Genomic DNA, 20,372 nt, shown 5'->3' with positions numbered 1-20,372 from the left:
AGATGAAACAACAATGTTACAGCTAGGTAAGTGTTGTCGAAAGATTGAAGATAAATGACATCATTTTTTGTCTGTGTGTATTTGATATAGAATGTCTATGGGTAAGTATATATAAAGGGACATATTTATCTCACTATAACTATTATACAATTACAAATTACTTTAGATACATGATTCAAATTGAAGTTGTTGATGCAACAAACAAAACATTTTTTGTGGTATTTGATCAAATTGCTAAGAAAATCCTAAATAAATTTGTAAGAGATTTTATTAAATTTTTTTTTTTGAGGTACTATTTATTTAAATTATTAAATTATTGAAAAACTATTGATTATAATATATATTCAATTCCTCATTTGCGAACTGATAGTGGAAGGTGTTAAATACTCAGTGGAAATATTAATATCCTACTAATAATATTTTACTATAATCCAACATATGTAAAGAAGGTGAGGTGGAAAGTTAAATGAAAAATTACTCTAACAAAACGCCACATGGCAGAACTACATAATCTCCCACATGAAGTTTTTGCTTTCTTATATAATTTTTTTTAATAAAAAAACATTTAAAATACTTATATATATATAATTTTTTTTTGATGAGTATATATATATAAATTAGTACATAACTATAGATAATTGATATGTGTATTTATTCGTTAACGCATTCAATGAACTAAAAATTTGACATAAATGCAAATTAACTTTGATGATGTAGAAGCCTAAATGAGAAAGTCTTAGCAGAACTTCATGCTCTCCCACGTGAGGTCTCTAGTTATATATAACATACATGCGACTTGACCAACACTTCTTTGGTCCACCAATTCTGGCTTTATTCACACGCACACACCTATTTATATGCGACCTTATTAATTTCATTTCATAAACAAGTAATGCAAAGGTTCAGGCTTTAACTTTAAAAGCCCTTATTTATATATCTTGGAACTAATTAAAGAGAAGTGGTTTGGGATTTGAGAATCTTTACTACTACTGTTCTTTTTGTTTTCCAATAAAAGATTATTGGGAAACATGGAACAAGAAAAAAGCAGTGTGGTCACGATGAAGAAGAATAATAGGAAGGGTTCTATAAGCTCCATTTTCACGCATGCCGATGGTGTGGACTTCTTGTTGATGATTTTTGGGTTCATTGGGTCCGTTGGTGATGGGATTATTACGCCTTTGGTGTTGTTTATCACTAGCTGCTTGATGAACAATTTTGGCACTGGTTCTTCAGCAGTTTCTTTATCAGACAGTTTTTTGAATAGCATCAATGAGGTACACACACACACACTCTCTCATACACACGTGGATACACGCATGCACACAACAAAGAAACAAAATCTAGCTGGGTTTGGTTTTTGTGGGTGAAAGAATGCATTGTGTTGGGTTCTAAGACTTTAGGTTTAAATGTATTAAAACTTCAATTTGTAATGTTGGCAAACCATGATCAAAACGTTTAGTTTTGTTTGAGACTTGCTCAAAGTATGTGTTTATTGTAAAGTTGGAATCAAGTGTACTACAGGATTTGCTGTGTAAATCTGCCTGGTTCGATCGATCGAGAATTAGACTCGATCGATTGAAGCTCGTGCATATTGTTTTTTCTACAGAATTTTCCAACTCAGGCTGAGCCCGTTTGACGTGTAGAGTTTTATGTTTTGCCTTAAGTATAAAAAGAAAAACCCTAACCACGTTTTGAGGTTGCTCTTTATGCTGTGTGTGTGAATCTCTTGTGAGATCTAGAGGTGTTTGCCTTCATACACACTTAGGGTTTCCAATCTCAAGATTGATGTCGAGAGCTTGGTGATCAATTTAGTTGCTGATTCAAGAGCTTAAAGATATACAAGCGGGAGTGCTTGTGCTAGTTGTGAATCTAAGAGAGAAGTAGTCTGTGGACTTGGAGCTATCACGTGGTCGTGGTAGTAAGTTTCCTACTCGAGGTAGCAATAGGATGTTAGTAGTCTAAATTGCTATTATGTAAACTTCAATTCTCTATAGTGGATTTGTTTACCTTAAGGATAGCTAGGTTAAATCCTTCCCAGGTTTTTTACCGGTTTGGTTTTCCTGAGTTATCATATCGTTGTGTTCTTTATTTTCCGCACTTGTTAATGATATGATTTATATGTGTTAACCTAGTTCTACATAATTTACCTAAGTTAATCACTTAGCTAAATAACTAGGTTAATCTGGTTGTGTTTAAGGGGTCTAAAAACATACACATTGGCTCTAGTGTACTTGGCTTGTGGGTCATTTGTAGCTTGTTTCCTAGGTGGGTTTCATTGTGATAGTTTTTTTTTTTGTTTGAATTTATCATAGATTAAATTGTGATTGGTTATGAAAATTTTTTATTTTTTTGTTTTTTTGTTTTTCTGAGGGGTATTGTTGGACAAGAACAGGTGAGAGAAGCTGCAAGAATGAGAGCTAGATATTTGAAAGCAGTGCTAAGGCAAGATGTGGGTTACTTTGATTTGCATGTGACAAGCACATCCGAGGTCATCACATGTGTCTCTAATGAAAGCCTTGTAATCCAAGATGTTCTAGGCGAAAAGTTCTTTGATTAAATTCCAAGTCCTACTACAATTTTATAAACTTATTTTAAGAATAAGACTTGGTGGTTTTTTTTTTAATATTATTAGGTTCCGAACTTAGTGATGAATGCTTCTATGTTCTTTGGAAGCTACAGAGCAGCGTTCTTATTGCTATGGAGATTAGCTATTGTGGGGTTTCCTTTTATTGTGCTTTTAGTAATACCTGGTTTGATGTATGGGAGGACTCTAACTAATAAGGGAAGAGTATAATCAAGCTGGTACAGTAGCAGAGCAAGCAGTATCTTCTATTAGAACCGTCTATGCCTTTGTTGGTGAAAGCAAGATAATAGAAACATTCTCTTCAGCTTTACAAAGGCCAGTTGAGTTGGGATTAAGGCAAGGCTTGGCCATTGGAAGCAACGGTGTTGTATTTGCTATTTGGTCTTTCATGGCATACTATGGTAGTAGACTTGTTATGTACCATAACGCCAAAGGTGGAACTGTTTTCGTTGTTGGCACTGCCATTGCCATGGTTGGATTGTAAGAATACACGCACCATTTAACTTATTTGTTTATATATAGCTTTTGAAAGTTTTACAGTTTAATATGATTTAACTTACGTATAACTCAACTTTTTAACTTGTCTATGTATAACTTTTTAAAATTTTATGTTTTCAATTCAAACTATACAAATGCATAGTAAATATGACACCAAATTATATGATTTTTTCTTTAATTTTTAATTTAAGTGTGACATATTTTGTTTGTGATTGTCTTGTTGAATAGGGCATTCGGTGATGGATTATCCAACTTGAAGTACTTTGCTAAAGCATCTGCAGCAGGAGAACGAATAATGAAAGTGACAAAAAGGGTCCCTAAGATTGATTCTGACAACATGGAAGGTGAAATTATAGAGAATGTTTCAGGAAACGAGGGATTCAAACATGTAGAATTCTCATACCCTTCAAGGCCCGAGAGCATTATCTTCAAAGACGTCTGATTAGAGATTCCATCAGGAAAAACTATGGCCTTATTGGGTGGGAGTGGCTTAGGAATAGTGATGGCAATTTTTGCCCGACCTGCGGGTACTCGGCCCAACCCGACCATAATGGGCTGGGTTTTACCTGGTCCGATTAGGAATAGGGTCGGGTATGGGTTTTTTTTTTTAAAAAACTCGAAGCGGGTTCGGGTTAAGTCCGGGAAACCCAGCCCGGATATAACCCGGTTACTTGAAATTACAAAAAACCCCCCTATATATATATAGCTATAACTAACCCTGTAAGGTTGAAGTTAATCAACCATCTTATTGGCTTTATTCCGTGCCAAATTTGCTTGTATTTCAGCATTTAGTTACCCTGTATTTAGGTGGGTTTGTTGTAAGGGTAGTGAGTGAGATAGAGTGTTAATTGCTCAAGAGTGTGCAAGAAAACAGAGACTCGCTACTTGATCTCACGGGTAGCTCGCGGCTGCAAGCCGCCAGACGCAGCACACGTGCCAAGCATGCCAGAAGGTGAACAGTCATGCTAGCTGGAGCACTACAGGACTACTGGCCATACGGTTATCTCGCGACTGGGTCTCACGACTTAGTCAAGTCGCGAGGCCAAGCCGCGAGCCACCCCTGTTTTGTAAAACCTGACGTTTCACATTCCTCTCTTACTCCAGTATAAATACCCCTTATACCCACAAATGAAAGAGGGCTTCCAGAGAGAATTTTGAGAGAGAAACCCTAAAGAAAAACAAGATTGATTCACCTACAATCTATACATTAGAGTCTCCTCAAATTCCTCAACTCTCTTCCTCTTCATTGTCAAACCCTTCAGAGGCATTTTACCAAAACCTTGTTCTCACCATATTCATCACTGTGAGAGGGCTGTTTGGTGTTCTGGGAAGCAGTTAGGAAGGAACCAATCTACATTGGTTGATGCTACGGTCTAGTAGCAGAATCCGAGAAGTTAGAAAAGAAAAAGGTTCGGCGCAACCTCGTTGGAGCAAGAAGCTTGGAGGGCTTAGGTGCACTGGGTAGATTAGGCTTGGAGGGTCTATTGCTGTCCATGTATCCCAACTACATTTTCTAGTGGATTGTTTACCGCTTGGAGGGCGGCGGAGAGGTTTTACGCCGAGGGCTTCGGTTTCCTCTTCGATAACACATTGCGTGTTGTCTTTGTGTTTGCATCTTCCTTCCCTTTTATCTTTGCCCTTTATTATCTGCTGTGGGTTGTGATTTTAATTTGGCTTAGATAGTTTTTCCAATTCTATATTATAGCTTATGTTCATTTTCCGCACACTAGTTGTTTGACATAATGCTTGAATTGGTTAAGTTGTAAATTGGGGGTCTAAACGTTCAAGGGTGTTTATACACAAATTTGAATTTTCAAACCCTATGTCCCTCATTTTTTCAATAGTAACTCACGCCTCCCTCAATCCCTCCTCACCCTCACTCCCTCATTTCAGTTCACTCACTCTCAGTCACTGCCTCACGCCTCACCTCCCCACCACCATTGAAATCAACTTAACAACAAATCCAAATGAACTCCCACTGAGTCAATTAAACCCACCACTCTGAAATCAGCTGAAATGGGTTTCGGTCAGATCAGTCAAACTGTTTGTGTGTGTGTGTGTGTGTGTGTGAGAGAGAGAGAGAGAGAGAGAGAGAGAGAGAGAGAGAGAGAGAGAGAGAGAGAGAGAGAGAGAGAGTGAATCGTTGATGAAGATTGAGTCTAGATGGCAGTAGATGGTAGTGGCAAGCGGCGGTCACAATTAATGGGTGTTAACCGACAAAGAGCTTGAAATGTGAAATGGAGAGAAGAGAAAGAAAAGTTGGCCATGGAGTGAAGAGAAAGAAAAGTCTGGCCATGGAGTTTCGATTTTGAACGGTGGGGAATGGTGAGTTGCGAGTTGCAAAGAGAAAGAAAAGTGGGGAACGATGGTGAACGACAAGTTCTGATTGGGCTTCAAATTTTATTTTATTTTTTGGTTGGGCCATGGATAGGCCCAAATTTGGCAAGGTTTAACGGGGCACGGCTAGGACAAGTCCGGGCCCCAAAAAAAAAAAAAAAACCGCTTAGTAAACGGGTCGAGGGTCTTGGCCTAAGAGTCGGGTCCGGGTATGGAAAAACCCGGCCCAAACCCGACCACGACCCGTTGCCATTCCTACTCAGGAAAATCCACTATGATATCACTGCTGCAAAGGTTTTATGAACCATTTTCCGGAGAAATACTTCTTGATGGGGTTGCCATTAATAAGTCACAAGTCAAGTGGCTAAGGTCATAGATGGGCTTGGTGAACCAAGATCCTGCACTGTTTGCAACCACAATTAAGGAAAACATACTCTTTGGTATGGAAAATGCTACAATGGAAGAGATTGAAGAGGCTGCCAAAGTTTCTAATGCTCATAATTTCATTTGTCAGCTGACTCAGGGATATGATACACAGGTTAGTTCTGCTTATTTGTCAAAGCTTACCCATTTTGACATTTTTATCATCATTATTAATGTCTTCTTCTATACCAATTGCTAGAGCTTGCCCATTTTGACATTATTTATTTATTTTTCTGTTTGTTGGTAGTTATCAACATATAAGTCATAACATCTAGAATTATTATTTGGTGCCCTACTAGCACTATATGCATATACTATTTGACAAATGTAATTTAAGGTTTTAAACCAATCTTATCTAGAGGACGTAGTATTCCATGCATCAGATGCATGTTTCCTCCTTCTCACATGGATCTAGACCCTACACGTGTGGGGTTCACCTCCATGTGAGAGGGAAGAAACATGCATCCAATGCATAGCGTATTTTCTCTATCCAAAAGGCACAAGTCATGAGCACCAAGTAATCCCAAATATATCTGTAAAGAAAATATTAAAGTTATCATTATTATTATTTTTTTATTAAAAGAATTTAAAAACTGTGAATATGAGTGATGTCTCATCAATAACATACTAAATGAAGCTTTAAATTATTTTTCGTGTGTTAAAATTGACTAATGATGCTAGAGATGCTTATAATTCTTATTGCATAGTATTTACAATGACGCATCACTAGTCACAAAAGGCATTATTTTAGACAAATATTTATCATATTATTGAAATCCAACCATTACATTTTCATTAATTTATGAAATTTATATAATAAAATTTGTAATATCTTCAACTATTTTCAAAACTAATTGTTCGGTTCTAAATATTTAGTATAAATGTTTAGATTCTAAATTTATGTATGTTGGCAAATCGAGAACAAAAATGTGTCTAAATTAGGTGTTAGACATTGCTTAAGATTGTTCAAGTCAAGATTCAAGAACTATTAAGTTGCAAAAAGAAGTGTTTAGATTATGTGAAGCTCGACTGATCAAAAGAAAGGTTCGACCGATAAAACATCATATTCTGCAAATTTTAAATCAGGCCCAAAGCCCATGAAAACGTTTAGGGTTTGAGTTAAACACTACTTAGTATAAAAGGAAAACTCTAACTACATTTTAGAAGTTCTTGGAAGTCTTGTGAGTTACTCATGTGAGATTTGTGAGGTTTTTGTAGTCTTCTAACTTAACAAGTATCTACCGGAATGAGATTTACAATCAAGAACTGGTGGAAACAAGTTGCTGCATAAAGATCTACTACTAATTGTTATCTAAAACCTTTGGGTAAGATCTCAAAGTCACAAAACGTGGGTGTTTGTGTTCAGTAAATTCAAATAGAAGAGTCCATGGAGTTAAAACAACACATGGTCGTGTGAGTAAGTTTTACAAGAGCTAGTTTTAGATTTTAGGGAGAAAATCTATTATAAACTTCCATTCTATCATAGTGAATTTGTTTACCTTGAGGATAGTTAGGTCAAATTCTTCCCAAGTTTTTTACTTTGAAACTGCTGGTTTTATTGGTTTTTTTAGGTCATCATATTGTTTACCTTCTTTACTTTTCTGCACTAAGTAATATTGTAAGGTTGAATTTAATCAACCATTTTATTGGCTTTATTCCGTGCCAAATTTGCTTGTATTTCAGCATTTAGCAACCTTGTATTAAGGTGGGTTTGTTGTAAGGGTAGTGAGTGAGATAGAGTGTTGATTGCTCAAGAGTGTGCAAGAAAACAGAGACTCGCGGCTTGTTCTCGCGGGTGGCTCGCGGCTTCAAGCCGCTAGACGCAGCACACGTGCCAAGCGTGCCAGAAGGTGAACAGTCATGCTAGCTGGAGCACTACAGGACAAAACAGGACAACTGGCCATACGGTTATCTCGCGACTGGATCTCGCGACTCAGTCAAGTCGCGAGGTCAAGCCGCGAGCCACCCCTATTTTGTAAAACCTGACGTTTCACATTCGTCTCTCACTCCAGTATAAATATCCCTTATACCCACAAATGAAAGAGAGCTTCCAGAGAGAATTTTGAGAGAGAAACCCTAAAGAAAAACAAGATTGATTCACCTACAATCTATACATTAAAGTCTCTTCAAATTCCTCAACTCTCTTCCTCTTCATTGTCAAATCCTTGAGAGGTATTTTTACCAAAACCTTGTTCTCACCATATTCATCACTGTGAGAGGGCTGTTTGGTTTTCTGGGAAGCAGTTAGGAAGGAACCAATCTACATTGGTTGATGCTATGGTCTAGTAGCGGAATCCGGGAAGCTAGAAAAGAAAAAGGTTCGGCGCAACCTCGTTGGAGCAAGAAGCTTGGAGGGCTTAGGTGCACTGGGTAGATTAGGCTTGGAGGGTCTATTGCTGTCCATGTATCCCAACTACATTTTCTAGTGGATTGTTTACCGCTTGGAGGGCGGTGGAGAGGTTTTACGCCGAGGGCTTCGGTTTCCTCTTCGATAACACATCGCGTGTTGTCTTTGTGTTTGCATCTTCCTTCCCTTTTATCTTTGCCTTTTATTATCTGCTGTGGGTTGAGATTTTAATTTGGCTTAGATAATTTTACCAATTCTATATTATAGCTTTTGTTCATTTTCCACACACTTGTTGTTTAACATATAGCTTGAATTGGTTAATTTGTTAATTGGGGGTCTAAACGTTCGAGGGTGTTTATACACATATTTGAACTTTCAATTGGTATCAAAGTGGGTACACTTCTAGTGGTTTCATTACCATTGTGTGATCCTTGACTCCCTTTTGAGATGGATCGATCTCAATCCCTAAATGCACCTCCATATTTTGATGGTAGTAATTATGCTTTTTGGAAGGTTCGCATGAGAGCTTTTCTATGTTCTATTGATGAATCTGTTTGGGATGCTGTTGAGATAGGTTGGACCAGGCCTGAGGAAGCCAAATCCACATGGGATAAGGTAGCACTTGCTGCATCTAATGCTAACAGTAAAGCACTCAATGCTATTTTCTATGGTGTGTCTCCAGATGAATTTCACAGGATCTCTCACATTACCGTTGCTAAAGAAGCATGGGAGATATTGGAGACCACTTACGAAGGCACGAAGAAGGTAAAAGACACCAAGCTGCAGATGCTAACCACTCGGTTTGAGGAGTTAAAAATGAGTGAGGATGAGTCCTTTGACTCTTTCTATAGCAAGCTGAATGAGGTGATTGTCAGCAAGTTCAACTTGGGAGAGAAAATGGAGGACTCTAAAATTGTAAGGAAGATCCTTCGATCATTGCCGGAAAGTTTTCGTGCTAAAGTGACAGCGATTGAAGAAAGCAAGGACCTTGATGACATCAAAGTCCAGGAGCTGGTTGGTTCTCTTCAGACCTTTGAGATGTCGCTGCCCAATCAACGGAAGAGTAAATCTCTTGCTCTTAAGACCATTAATGAGAAGGTGGAAGATCATAACTCATCGGGAGAAGATGTGGTTTACAAAGATGTTGCTTACCTTGTAAAAAATTTCAGAAAATTCTTGAAATTCAAAAATAATGGCAAATTTGGTGATAAAGGAAAATTCCAAAGTTCAAGAAGGGAGAAAAGGGAATTCAAAAAGAAAGATGGAAAAGAATCCCAACCTACACAAGGTGTCACTTGTTTAGAATGTAACGGGCATGGACACTTTAAGAAAGAATGTCTGAATTATTTGAAATCGAAAAGCAAAGTGTATGCCACGACATTGAGTGATTCGGATTCATCCAACTCAGAATTTGAAGAAAGCTGTGATGGAGAGGGGAACTACTCAGTTTTTATGACTATTGCTCATGTTGAGTCTTCAGACGAGTTGAATCTGCTTATACGAGACCTTGGAGAACATAGTGATGAAGAATCACTGGGAATTGTTGAAGAATCAGATGTTGAAGAAGATGAAAGCGCAGCCAATCTTCAAGAGAATTATAACTCACTCCTAGAGAAGTCGGGTGAGTACACAAGGGTGGCCAAGACAGCTGTGAGAAAAATGAAGAAGGCAGGGGAGAATTATAAAAGTCTCCTAATTCGATATAGGGAGGCCAAATGTGAGATAGAAACACTGAATGGTGAGTTGTCAGAAGCTTACACAAAAGTGAGATTTCTTGAGCAAGAGGTTATGCAAGCAAATGCTAAAATTGAGAGGGTCACCATCAAGAAGCTAGATGATGTTATTTCATCGCAAAAGTGCTTTTCAGACAAATCCGGGTTGGGATATACCGGAGGAAGTAGCTCATCTAGAAATGTCACTAAAGAAGTGAAGTTTATAAAGGCCAAAGAATCAGCTGATGTTGGTCTTACTGCTGAGAAGCCCAAGATAGAAGAGAAGAGAAATGTGGGGAACGAACGGTTGTTGAATTCCCGTAATCAATCTGTGGGCAGGTCTACATCCCATGCCAAGTCTCGTCCACGACCATAAAGAGGTCCTAGATCAACTTATGTGTGTCATCATTGTGGACTTCAAGGGCATACTCGACCAAATTGCCAAAAGCTGAGAGCAAAGAATAGTGCAACTCCTCAAAGGTCACGAGGACCTAGAAATGATAGAAGAAATTGGGCAGGTGAACAATCAAGAGATCAAAATGGTGATCTCGGAATGATGAACGTGATGAAGATGATTGGTGCATTCACCAACTGCTTGGAAAGTTTCACGCGAAGGTTTGAAAGCCCTAACTCCCGTACCCAATCCTATAAGGAAATCACCCTAAACGCAAGTGACGTGTGGGTGAAAAAGGGTACTCATGCATAAGCATTACAACATGTCCATGCATTAATACTTCCTATGCTTTGCGACGATGTTTGATTGTTTGCTTGTTGTTTATGCTGATGGTTGTTTGCTTGTTTACTTGTGCATACTTTTGATTTTGTTTTTGTTTTTTATCAATCTTTTTCTTCTAGTGTTAAAAATCCAAAAATCACATAAAAATTAGAAAATCAAAAAGTTTGATTGACATTGTTGAGTTTTTGTCTCAAAACTTGTTTTGCCTTGTACCTTTGTGTTAATGGCTTTGTGCATTTTTCGAGCATTGCTTGTTTCTTTGCACTCTTATCACTGTGGGAGAAATCTTGAAATCTATGTGATTGTTGTAAATAGATCTTCAAACTTGTCATGAATAATTAGTGAATGGTTATGATGATCTTGAGACATGCATAGACTTGTGTCTATATATCTTCCCACTCTTTATTTTTGTTTTTGCTAAAAAGAGCTTACCAAATGTAAATTTCCAAATGAAAAGAGATATTGAGCTGCAAAAGCCTGTCGCACATACTAGTATTTGACTAGGAAAAAGGGAAAGCGACCAAAAATTAAAGTGAAAGTCTATTCAAAAAGCCAAAGGCTATCTCTTCAAGGTGAAATATCTATCATCACTCTCACAATGAGAAGTGATTTTTCTCGAAAAGATCAAAAATATCAAATGTTATGATTGAAAGTGGAGTCAAATGTAAAGCTCCAAGATATGTTATCAAGTTTTGTGGGAGGTCATATACATATTTCTATAATTGAGATGGATCACATAATCTAGTGCTAATTGTGTATGCCTTGGTTGAATTGATCATTGAAGTTTCACATTAGACTAAAGATTATCTCATTGTTGATATCCACACACAACACACAAGTTTATGTTCAATAAATGCCATATTCATTTGTGTGATTGTACTTGATGAAATGTGTTTTCACATGCTCAATCTTTGTTAATTCAAGCACAAAAATATTTTTGAGTGTTTTAGGTGTTTTTGGAAAGTATTTTGTTAGAAAAATCTGAAAATTCCAAAAATCCATTTTTGCCCTGTTTTGATGACTCAGTCGCGGGTAAGTCAAGTCACGAGCCTTAGTCGCGTGTTCGCGGGTCAGTTTTGGTGAGTTGTTCGCGAGTGGAAGGTCCAGTCGCGAGGGTTACTCAGAGATTTTTGCAGCTCATCTCGCGACTCTCTCGCGGGTAGACCTTCCAGTCGCGAAAAACACTTAGAAATTTTTTTCAAAATTCTGTCTTTGAGTGTTTTGGCGGCTTGACTTGGCGACTTGGTAGTGACTCACTTCAGTCGCGAAAAACGTGTGTTTGGTAAAAATAGGGGCAGTTTTTAAATCTTTTTCAGTTTTCCCTCGAACTTTTGTGACTGTTCATCTTCTTTCTCAACTGTCTCATTCCCAAACACTCCGTCTACCCATTTTCAAACTTCATTGGTGCTTCAATTCTTCTCAAAATCATTAAGAAAATGTATGGGTCTTGTTTTCCTTATCTCATTTTCCCTACTTCATGAAAGTTTTTCTTGCCATTTGGATAGATACTGTGTTCGAAACATTCCTCTCTTTGTTTAATGGGTATGGCTTGTTGTGCTTGTTGTTGATTTCATCCGTTTTCATGTTGATTGGTCACAATGTGCTTTTTCTTTGTTCTGATATTTGCCTGTTGTTGATTCTCAAACTCTTTTGTTAAATGGGTTTGGTATTTTTGTGACTTGCTTATTTCACTTGTTTGTGTGTTGAAGTTGGCTTACGGTTTTGGATTACTGTGTTTTTATAATAACATAACGTGTGTGATGGCATCTTGAAAGTATTCCTTTAAAACAACTTCGTTCTCTGAATGTTGTGTCTCACTGCCATGTGCTCTATTTTGGGTGCTCTGATCCTTCATTTTGAAATTTTATCCATGTTCCTATCTTATGTGGTTTGTTTTATGCTATCCATTCTTAATGTTCGAATGCTGTCTTTGTATGCATATCATGGTCATGGTAGATTGTCTCATTGACAGTTATTTTTGAATTTGTGTCTCTCTATGCTCTATTGCACTTTCACCAGTTTGCTGCACCTGTCGTATTGTGCACTTTAGTATTGATGGAGGTTTGTTTGGGTCTGAACTGTCATAAGTTTGTATTTATGTATTAAAATCTCTGGTTTTCACTCTTATTTGCATCGAATCATGTTGATATTTATCTTGTGTGGTGCTGTTTTTGGTTCTTTGCTGTGGGCCTATTCTCTTGCAGATGTCTCGTCGATCCTCTAAGGGTAAAGACATTGTTGCTGACGATCCAGTAACCCCAGTTGGTAAAAGGACTCGACTCTCATCACAGTCATCTCAAGACTCCAATGAGGAGAGGTTTAGAACCCCGCTTACCTCAGACATCTACTCAAACATCTTTGACAAGTCAACTCCTATCGTGGAACGAGTGGTGGAGTTTAACACCTTAGGGACCACTTTTATCCCTTGAATCTTTGAGCCACGAGATTGGGCAAACTTGTTTGGGAACTTTGTCGATCCAATGGATGAACTGGTTAAGGAATGCTTCTCCAATGCAAGTGATTTTGGAGTTGAACTTATTTTCTGGGTCAGAGGAAAGGAATTTGGCATTTCCCCAAACTCCATCGTCGATGTTCTCGGCATCACTAGACCTTAGAATGTGGATCTAACTCCGTACGATGATCAAACTCCAGAGATTCAAGACATTCTACAAATCCTAGGATCTGATCATGAAGTATCCAAAACAGGCACATCCATTAGCACCGCAAAGTTTGCACCAGAGCTGACCACACTGAAGTTGATCATGTTCTCTAATCTCTACCCACTGTCCAACACTAAATTCATAAATCTTGGGAGAGCTCAATTCCTTTGTGATCTTATTATGGGAGCCCCCATTGATATCTGTGCTCACATCTTTCACACCATGAGGAAGACCGCGGTTCGAACTGCAGCTCGAGGAATTATTCCATTTTGCAGTCTCATCATGAAGCTCATTCTTCGTGAAGGCATTGTTCCTCCCACAGATGGAAAAATGTTGACCCGTCAGCGTCCTATTTCCATGTACACTCTTCAAGCTAGCAGAAGTCACTCCTCTAAAACACCAAAGAGTGCACACATCTCTCCGGTTACTCCATCTGCCCCTGAGTTAGAGACACCTGCACATACCACACCTACTTTGCATGCTATTTCTGAAGTTCCACGAGCTAGCATTCTGCAAGCACAGACTGATCCTCAAACTGATAGAGTGGGGACTTTACTTGAAAATATTCAGAAACACCTTGATGAGATGGTGACACTTCTCTACTCCACAAACAACCATGTTCAAATGTGTCTCGAGACTATGGAGAATCAGCTAGACGCTATTCAACAAAAGTTGGACGACAGCCTTTAGCTATTCGTGCCAAAAAGGGGGAGAGCATTCAGTAAGAGGGAGAAAGCTCAAAGGGAAGTGCGCATAGTGATAGGGGGAGTACACACATACTCTTGTTTTAAGTCTTAACCTTTAAACTTATAGGTTTATGTTTTCGTTGTTTTTTAGTGTTTATATGGGTTGATACACTGTGATTTTGGTGTATTCTTGTTTCTAACTCATAACTTATGATCTTGGTTTACTCTTTTTGTAACGACCCAAGGAAAAGCGCTAGCCACATCTGCGCTATACCTCAAAAGGACTAGTCACAATTGAGGCTCCTTATAGTTGTTAATAAAGCCCAGTTCAACCCAGTAAATATCTGATGTGGGACTCATCACACACCCACACACATCACACAATTAATCAAATTGGGGTATCACAATCTCCCCCACTTAAATCCCTAACGTCCTCGTTAGGGCCCACTTTGTGGGGTAGTGTCTCCGAGCCCACACGGGATTACCAGGCTGGCTCTGATACCATATGTAACGACCCAAGGAAAAGCGCTAGCCACATCTGCGCTATACCTCAAAAGGACTAGTCACAATTGAGGCTCCTTATAGTTGTTAATAAAGCCCAGTTCAACCCAGTAAATATCCGATGTGGGACTCATCACACACCCACACACATCACACAATTAATCAAATTGGGGTATCACACTTTTATATATAATGTTGATGTTATTCAGTTTAAGTTGATATATTGTGTTTTGTACCCATGTTGCTTATGTAAGCTTTTAGGGTTATGTTTTTATGCATATTCTGTAGGCTTTATGGTTTGTACCTTGCTTAATGCAGCCTTTTATGCTTTGTTTTTATCAGTACTTCTATCTAAATGTCTTGCATTTTGTTTTATGTACTGTCACTCTTGTGCCCTTGTAGGATTGTTCCTAGATGCATATACTTAGTGTATTATGCATTGGTTGAGTGTTGGGCATACAAGTATCTTGCTTTGTTCTTGTTAACTTGTATGTTCAATTGTTCATTCCAAGTGTGAATGAGCACTGTGATCACTACCTTGTGGTGATTACTTGGTTGATCAAGCCATGATTTGAAACTTCACTTTATCTTTGCTTGATGACCTTAAGCTTGTTTCATATGCATTTCATGCTTTTTCTGCATACAATGATCATGGTGTATTGTTGTGTTTCAGGAGTTTCCTGTTCTTATGATTCAAGTGCTTCACAGCTTCTAGAGTTAGGTGTGAGTGAGTTTTGTTCAACTGTTCCTAACTCACATGTTAAGTCTAGAGTCTGTTTTAGGGTTTTGTCACGGAATAGCCAAAGGGAGAGATTGTAAGGTTGAATTTAATCAACCATTTTATTGACTTTATTCCGTGCCAAATTTGCTTGTATTTCAGCATTTAGTAATCTTGTATTTAGGTGGGTTTGTTGTAAGGGTAGTGAGTGAGATAGAGTGTTGATTGCTCAAGAGTGTGCAAGAAAACAGAGACTCGCGGCTTGTTCTCGCGGGTGGCTCGCAGCTTCAAGCCGCCAGACGCAGCACACGTGCCAAGCGTGCCAGAAGGTGAACAGTCATGCTAGCTGGAGCACTACAGGACAAAACAGGACAACTGGCCATACGGTTATCTGGCGACTGGATCTCGCGACTCAGTCAAGTCGCGAGGTCAAGCCGCGAGCCACCCCTGTTTTGTAAAACTTGACGTTTCACATTCGTCTCTCACTCCAGTATAAATACCCCTTATACCCACAAATGAAAGAGAGCTTCCAGAGAGAATTTTGAGAGAGAAACCCTAAAGAAAAACAAGATTGATTCACCTACAATCTATACATTAGAGTCTCTTCAAATTCCTCAACTCTCTTCCTCTCCATTGTCAAATCCTTGAGAGGCATTTTTACCAAAACCTTGTTCTCACCATATTCATCACTATGAGAGGGCTGTTTGGTTTTCTGGGAAGCAGTTAGGAAGGAACCAATCTACATTGGTTGATGCTACGGTCTAGTAGCGGAATCCGGGAAACTAGAAAAGAAAAAGGTTCGACGCAACCTCGTTGGAGTAAGAAGCTTGGAGGGCTTAGGTGCACTGGGTAGATTAGGCTTGGAGGGTCTATTGCTGTCCATGTATCCCAACTACATTTTCTAGTGGATTGTTTACCGCTTGGAGGGCGGCGGAAAGGTTTTACGCCGAGGGCTTCAGTTTCCTTTTCGATAACACATCGCATGTTGTCTTTGTGTTTGCATCTTCCTTACCTTTTATCTTTGCCTTTTATTATCTGCTGTGGGTTGAGATTTTAATTTGGCTTAGATAGTTTTACCAATTCTATATTATAGCTTTTGTTCATTTTCCACACACTTGTTGTTTGACATATAGTTTGAATTGGTTAATTTGTTAATTGGGGGTCTAAATGTTCAAGGGTGTTTATACACATATTTGAACTTTCAAATATGATTGTATGTGTTTAACCTAGATCTGAATAAAAAACTTAAGTATCAATCTGGTTAATTAATTAGGTTAAACAATTTGAGTTTAAAGGGGTTTAAACAAACAAACACTAACCAATCAATTTACGCTATTTGTAATAAAATTTATAATGAGTTTTGATTGTTTCATATCTAGTAGTGTCCACACTTTTGACGTTATATCCAAATTATTTTATATCATGTGTAAAATGTGAATATTTGATATGAAAATGTAGAGATCATGTGAAACAATATTTACCTTTATATTAGGCAAAGCTTCCCTTTTGTGGACAAGAGCGCAAGATGGGACATAGGAAATTGTGGTGTCCTCTCAAGTGCTCAAAACCACTTAGGGGAAGCCAAACTAAGCCAAACTACTTGTAATTGCGTTCTATATGGGACAAACAAACCAACAAACTGATGTAATTCATGTGAAATATTATATTCAGTCTTTCGTGCCTAAGAACTTTAAAATAATTATGACCACTCATGAAAAAGGCTGGCAATTAAAATGATAAAAATGACCTAACAACGGATCATAAACAAGAATGTTTTCACTCACACGAGTGGGTGTGACATTGAAAGGGAATGAATATGATCCAGGAATCGTTGAAAATTACAATAAAAATAAAGGATCAGAAGCAGGATCCTAATCCAAAAGAAAAGACAGAATAGCTAAAAGAAAGACATAGAACATGTTAGTGGATTTAATTATTTGTGGACTATTATTCCTCCACCTGCTTTATGAGTAGTATTACATCATAGAGTGGCATGAGAGACTTCCTCAATGTTTCCTACAATGACTGTTTTCCGAATAAACAGTTTACCGTTTAGTATGTGGAACTCGTACCATACCATTACTACCTAACACAAGTTTTTATTAATAGAGTTGGCAAAACATCACAAATATTTATTAATAAATCCAAAATACAAAGATTTTCACCCTTTTAAGTAGTTGTTGATGTAACTTCTTGTAATTGACACCAAAAAAATAAAAAATGGTATATGTGAGCTTATATGAAAGTGACTTAACTGCAATCATAACTTAGTATATTAGTCTAATGGTACTAACACTCTTTGGAATATACGGTATTTGGGGTTTGAACCTGCCTCACCTCTTTCCCTATTTACCTAGTGTGAGGACTCTTGTGAATCATGTTAAGAACATAAGTCAATATAGAATTGACTAATCCTTTGACAAAACACACTTTACTTGTAATTTGGTAGATCTAGGATGTGTTTAATGCTTTAAGGAACAAGAGATCAAGTCCAAGTGTTAAAGCCATGCAAATCTGTCCAAAAATCAAGTGAAGAAATGCTAGATTTTAAAACTCGATAGCTAGCTCGACAGATAGCATTTATCGAGATTTAAAAGGTAGCTTTGCTCGATGCTCGACAATTGCTCGATAGATACCCTATCTATCGAGATTTATGAAAATCAAATTTTTAATTCTGATTTTCATCCAATCCATGTATAGATGTTTGGGTTTTTTTTTTTCTCACAACCCTAAACATATATAAGGATTATTTTAAGGGCTGTTATAGCTAATGTACATCAATGCAAAAGTTTTTCACAAGCATATTGTGAACCAGAGACATATGCCCTAGTTCATCTTTCTCTTTAAGAAGTTGCTGCGTTTGCACGCCGTAGGGTTTTGTAACCAAGGAGTTTTGTGATCTTCATCATGGTGATGTGAACTGAAGAACTTTGCAGCCAACATCCTTCTCAAGTTGGTGTTAGTCATGTACTTGGATTCGTGCATCGAATTAGTTAGTCACGTATTGAGAGCCATGCATTGAAAGGAGAGATTGTCACTATAAAACAAGTCCAATTGGGTATTGGAGTAAAAGTTCAACTGTAGGTTGATATAAAGTACTGGGATTCCTTTACTTATAACTGTTTGTTGTGATAATAGTGGATTCTCGGGAGTGGTGACTTTAAAATCATCCAGCGGGATTTTTGCCATGCATATTTTCCCCATTTGTAAACAAATCACCATATCAACTTTATTTTCCGCTGCATATTAACTTATTTGGTAATTTGTTTGTGCTATCACGCTTATTACATGCTAATTGAATTAATTAATTAACTTGACTAATTAATTAATTGGTTAATTCATCATAAGGGGTCAATACATTCTTGGCCTATCACCTAGTAATTTGTACCTGTTTGCATTTAACATATCAATGAACCAACAAAGTGCTCATGAGGAAAATCTAGAAATAAAAACTTGTTGATTTAAGATATAAGTTGTGACAAGAGAGTTGTCTTTAATATTACTCCATATCTATGGTGTTTCCTCATTATAGCTAATGAAAAATGATAAAACACAAGAACAGGTTGGTGAGAGAGGTGTTCAAATGTCAGGAGGACAAAAGCAAAGAACAGCCATTGCACGAGCAATAATCAAGAAACCAAGAATCCTACTCCTAGACGAGGCCACAAGTGCACTAGACTCAGAATCCGAACGAGTTGTCCAAGAAGCTCTTGACAAGGCCTCCGTTGGGTGCACCACAATTGTCATTGCTCACCGATTATCCACCATTCGAAATGTTGATGTGATTGCTGTTGTCCAAAATGGCCAAGTCATGGAAACAGGTTCACACAACGAGTTAATCGAAAACGAGCATGGTCTTTACACCTCACTTGTACACCTTCAACAGAGAGAACTAGAAGAGAACACTCATGCTTCATCTTCTATATCAAACATGAACATCAATAACACAAGCAGTCGTAGACTCTCTGTAGTGAGTAGGTCAAGTTCAGCTAACTCAATAGCTGGGCTAAGCCGTGGTGGTTCACTAGGTGATCAAGAAGATGGAATAGTAGAAGATAAAAAATTCCCAGTTCCATCTTTTCGAAGATTGTTGGCTTTGAATCTCCCAGAGTGGAAGCAAGCTAGCTTAGGTTGTTTAGCTGCTACATTGTTTGGTGCGGTTCAATCATTGTATGCATTTGCAATGGGGTCAATTGTATCGGTGTATTTTTTGACAAGTCATCAGGAGATTAAGGATAAGAGAAGGATTTACTCATTGTGTTTTCTTGGGTTGGCTGTGTTCTTGATGGTTGTCAATATTACACAGCATTATAATTTTGCTTACATGGGAGAGTACTTGACCAAGAGGACTCAGAAGGGTACCAGCCTGAAAAAATAACAGGCCATGTTGAAATTCGTGATGTGTATTTTGCATACCCAGCTAGGCCTGATGTGATCATATTCCAAGGCTTCTCGATCAACATAGAAGCTGAGAAATCAACAGCATTGGTGGGACAAAGTGGGTCTGGAAAATCAACCATCATAGGATTAATTGAGAGATTCTATGACCCAGTTAAAGGTATGGTGAAAATTGTTGGTAAAGATATAAGGTCATACCATTTGAGGTCACTAAGGAAACACATTGCACTTGTTAGCCAAGAACCAACACTATTTTCTGGCACAATTAGGCAAAACATTGCTTATGGAGCATCGAATAAAGTTGATGAAACAGAAATCATTGAGGCCGCTAAGTTAGCCAATGCTCATGATTTTATCTCAGGGTTAAAAGAAGGGTATGATACATGATGTGGGGACAGAGGTGTGCAATTATCTGGGGGTCAGAAACAACGTATTGTAATAGCCAGGGCTATACTGAAAAACCCATCAGTGTTATTGCTAGACGAGGCAACTAGTGCACTTGATAGTCAATCAGAGAAAGTAGTGCAAGATGCACTGGAAAGAGTCATGGTTGGGAGGACTAGTGTGGTTGTGGCACACAGGTTAAGCACCATCCAAAATTGTAATATGATTGCTGTGTTGGATAAAGGAAAAGTGGAGGAGAAAGGAACCCACTCATCTTTGTTAGCAAAGGGACCCAATGGAGCTTACTACTCACTTGTTAGTCTCCAAAGGAGAGCACCCCAGAATAGCAACTCATTAAACTAATTAATAATAAGTTGTTGTGAGTGAA

The 20,372-nt window shown here is 38.1% G+C and overlaps 1 pseudogene; it reads left to right on the top strand.

The window, feature by feature from the left end:
- Nucleotides 1–1,028: 1,028 nt before the first annotated feature.
- Nucleotides 1,029–20,347, top strand: LOC126715035 (ABC transporter B family member 15-like; annotated as a pseudogene).
- The last annotated feature ends 25 nt before the right edge of the window (nt 20,348–20,372 follow it).

Source organism: Quercus robur, chromosome 2, assembly GCF_932294415.1.
Source record: "Quercus robur chromosome 2, dhQueRobu3.1, whole genome shotgun sequence".
NCBI classification, from domain to species: domain Eukaryota; kingdom Viridiplantae; phylum Streptophyta; class Magnoliopsida; order Fagales; family Fagaceae; genus Quercus; species Quercus robur.
Note: the sequence above shows the minus strand (reverse complement) of the source record. Positions and strands in the feature narration are given on the sequence as shown.